The 4225-nt window shown below is 31.6% G+C and overlaps 1 pseudogene; it reads right to left on the bottom strand.

Moving 5' to 3' along the window:
* Nucleotides 1–598: 598 nt before the first annotated feature.
* Nucleotides 599–715, bottom strand: LOC145243162 (5S ribosomal RNA; annotated as a pseudogene).
* Nucleotides 716–4225: the final 3510 nt, after the last annotated feature.

The raw sequence follows: 4225 nt of genomic DNA, 5'->3' as shown, positions 1-4225 counted from the left end.
GAGTTTGGAAGGTAAAATTTGTTTAAACAAAAATATATACGCATTCATAAAAATATATAGAAAGAGGTTTGTGTTTAATATGAGGTTTTCTCGCAAATATGACACAAGTACGATCCATGCAAAATATCTGCATGAATATAATTACACGTAATAGTTAATTAAAGATGATCATCCCATAAGAAAACTGAAAAAAACTAACAGGTAATTAATTAAAATGAATGTTTAAAAGAATATGCAAATTAGCTAAATCTTTTCCTATTGAATGCAATTCCATGACCCATATATAACAAAGTTGTATTTTCTTTTTAAATAAATAGAAAAAAGGATTTTAATATGAATATCAATACATGAAAAAAAATTATAGGAGTATAGAAGATATATATATATAGAGAGAGAGAGAGAGAGAAAGGGACTATAGAGAGAGAGAGGGAGCGAGAGAGACAAACTATATGCGTATATCAGCAGGCTCCTTCAGTCTTGGACAGACCCACGAAGGATTACTTGCGCGTGCAAATTTTGTGGCAGTAGGTGCGCAATCTCCAACCACACTTCTCCTCAGACGACATTGTTAAATACCAATGCCGAGATAAGCGGAGAGCACATACAGCGCCTGGAATTCCCAAATGGCCACCCATTTGATACTAACCAGGCTCAGCGTTGCTTAACTTCGGTGATCTGACGAGAACCGGTGTGTAAACGCGATTATGCCGTATATATATGCATATATACAGAGAAAGTATATATAGAGAGAAGGGAAAGATAGAAAGGGAGCGAGAGAGAGAATATATATATATACATACATATATATATATATATATATATATATATAACTACTTAATTTACACACATAAAATTAATATACGAAAGTATAGATTTATGCGTAAACTTTAAGTATTTACTTCAAAAGTGCTCAATACGTAGGTAGAGCTAGTTAGTAAGTTATAAAATATATATGGCGATTAAGCTACACTGAATATTTCGCATAAGCCTGAAGAATCCTAGAGTGGATGAAACGCGGAATATTCAGTGTAGCTTAATCGCCATATACATTTTATAACTTACTACATATATATATATATATATATATATATATATATATATATATATATATATATATATATACATGTATATAAGTGAACGTGTCTGTGTGTCTGTCTGTGTCCGTGTGTGTGTCTGTGTACATTTCCCTACGCAATAACTCTGTCAATTTTTAGTCTACAGACTCGAAATTTGATATACAGGGTATTGAGATTTGGGAAAATCGATGCGATCGGTTTTTGGCCAGAAATTTGGCGATTAAGCAGTCAAAGTTCAACGATTTGACCTTTGAGAACTCTACCAAACCCCTCCGACAATTTGGGTCTACGCACTTGAAATTTTAGATATAGGTTCCTTGGACATGAATCTTACTTAATAACTTGATTTGAGCCGAAAACAATAAATTTTAAGAGGTCATAATAGAGGTAATTTTTTTTTTTTAAATTGACCTCTGCGGTCTCTTCCAAATTACTCAGACAATTTCTGGTCTAAATATTTGAAATTTTACATAAAGGGTATTCAGAGATAGGGCAAGGTTTTTCATCAGTTTGGGTCGAAAATTTTTAGTTACCAATATATAAATGTATGTCTGTCTGTTTGCATGTCTGCCTTAAACTTTCAATAGAGGCGACGGATTTTACCAAGATCAGTATCGTTTTAAAGTTCGACCTTTCATACGACAAATATTGAAAAAGAGGCTAAAAACATTAATATCTTCCCCTTCAACTAGGCACTTTTCTACAGGGGGGTCACTTTTTTCGCCGATATTTTTGAAAGTTATCCTATCCTTTAGATTGTCTAGCCTTAATTTAAAAAAATGTCGCTTCCGGTTTGGCGGTGGTCATAACAGCATAAACGTTAGGTTTTACCCCGTTCTTTTCCTCCTTTGCGGTACGCGTTCGAGCCTGCTTTTTTTTTCTTTTTTTTTTTTTTTGCTCAACTTACATATCCAAACACTCGGGCAACGCCGGGCTGAAATGCTAGGAGAGAGAGAGAGAGAGAGAGAGAGAGAGAGAGAGAGAGAGAGAGAGAGAGAGAGAGTATCCCACGTGGTTTAAAACCCTCACCATCAAATACCTAGACCATTAAACTTTGATTATTTCATGCCTTATTGCTCATTTATCTTTCTATTTCTACTGTAATCCATTTATTCCGTCTGTTTCAACTTTAATTTCTGAAATATGCCAAATCTAAAATAGATTTTATTTGTTTCGTTTCTCTATCATATTTAGTATTTTAAGCTCATTAGCCAGATTCTTGAATGTATTTTCATAATTTTATTTAATTTCTAATTTTACTTCAAATTCAATAAGTTTAGATGTGTGTATGTATGCCTGGACATTTTTTTATTTGTGCATCTGTGTGCATTTGCACATGTAGATCTGTATATATTTATACAGCTATTTGTGTGGCAAAACTTTTTCTTTTCAATTTTCTTTAAAACTCCGTGGAATAAGGAAAATTTTAAGTTTTCAACTCGTATTGCTTGTCGAACAATAAATTGTAAATTCTTATATACGGAGTTTAAATTGAATTCTTTATATCAATGTTCTATTTTGAATATCGATATTTTTCATTTGCTTAGAATTGTCCTATAAATAAGAATATTAATATTTAGACTTGCTTAAAGTTTACAGAATTATACAATTTGTTAACTTGAAAAAATACCTTTGTGAATATATATATATATATATATATATATATATATATATATATATATATATATATATATATTAAGGCAATCATGAAGGGAAGACGTATTCCTTCGGAATTCATTATATATTAAAAAAAGAAAAAAAAGTGGGGGGAAAAATCAAAACGAGTCAATTGACATGTTTCGCCCTCACTCATCAAAATTGAAATCGAGGGATTTATTATTTTTTTTATTTCTCTACTTTTATTTTTTAGTCGCTATCCATTTTCCTTTTTTTTTTTTAATATAAAAAGAATACGTCTTCCCTTCATGATTGCCTTAATAAAGTTTTGTAGACCCAAGAAAATCATGAAATATATATATATATATACATATATATATATATATATATATATATTGAATAAATGAACCGATCTATATTCACCAATATATAGTTTTGTGACTTCATTTCCCATTCCTATTGTTCACACACACACACACACACACACACACACACACACACACACACACACACACACACACACACACACATATATATATATATATATATATATATATATATATATATATAGTTAGTCTTGGAAGTTTTTAACCTTTAAAACTATATTAAATAACATTTAATTTTTATCATTCGTTGAAAACTATTTAGTCAGTAAGTCATTTAATCACCTGCGATCAATGCGTCAACTGGCTCTCTCGAATTCACTATAGTACTAATGTTAATTTAAGGGCGCAGCAGTTTTTTACCATAAATCACTGTTTCTAGGATTTAAAAACAAAACAGTATATTAAATCATGGCTTATATATAAATATATTAGCGAGGGGTACCCAGCGTTGCCCGGGTGTTTGGAGGTGTGTGTGGAAACTCTGGGGGTGGGGGTGGGGTTAAAAAAAAGTAAGTATGAGTATCGGACCCGAACCGTTGAGGCAAAGTTGTAAATTAAAGTGTGAAAAAAAAAGTGCGACGTTAACGATTGCTAACGGAAACACGTTTGAATTTATTTAATTACTTGGATTTGGCAGGTGCCCGTTTTAATGAGTTAATTAGGTCAAGTTTGACTGCGGGATTTTTATTTTCCCAAGATGTTATAGGAAAAAGACTAACCCACATGCGGCGAGCAACAAATGTTGAATATTTATCTTCCCGAAATCGAGCAAATTAAATAGACAGGCGAGCTTCGTTGTTAACTGTGAGATATTACGATTTATATGTGATATAAAAAGTTTTTAAAAGTTGTGAAGCGACCGACCGCTTCTCTGAAAAAAGCCTTTTGTAGATATACAGAAAAAGCGAACACACATACATACACACATACATTTTCGCTTTTATATTTATAGATATATATGTAGGGTTTTTTGTTTTAATTTCATTCAGAAAAACATGAATTTTCAGAACAGAAATTTATTGTTTGAATAAAGAATACAGTTAAGATATTTTTCCTAATATTATATAAGACAATCACAGTCAAAAAGAGAATAGCTCAATTGCTCTATCAAGTATATTGAGCTATTCTCTTTTGGCTGGGATTGTC

This window comes from Euprymna scolopes, chromosome 21 (assembly GCF_053919585.1).
Source record: "Euprymna scolopes isolate OS-2025 chromosome 21, ASM5391958v1, whole genome shotgun sequence".
NCBI lineage: Eukaryota > Metazoa > Mollusca > Cephalopoda > Sepiida > Sepiolidae > Euprymna > Euprymna scolopes.
Note: the sequence above shows the minus strand (reverse complement) of the source record. Positions and strands in the feature narration are given on the sequence as shown.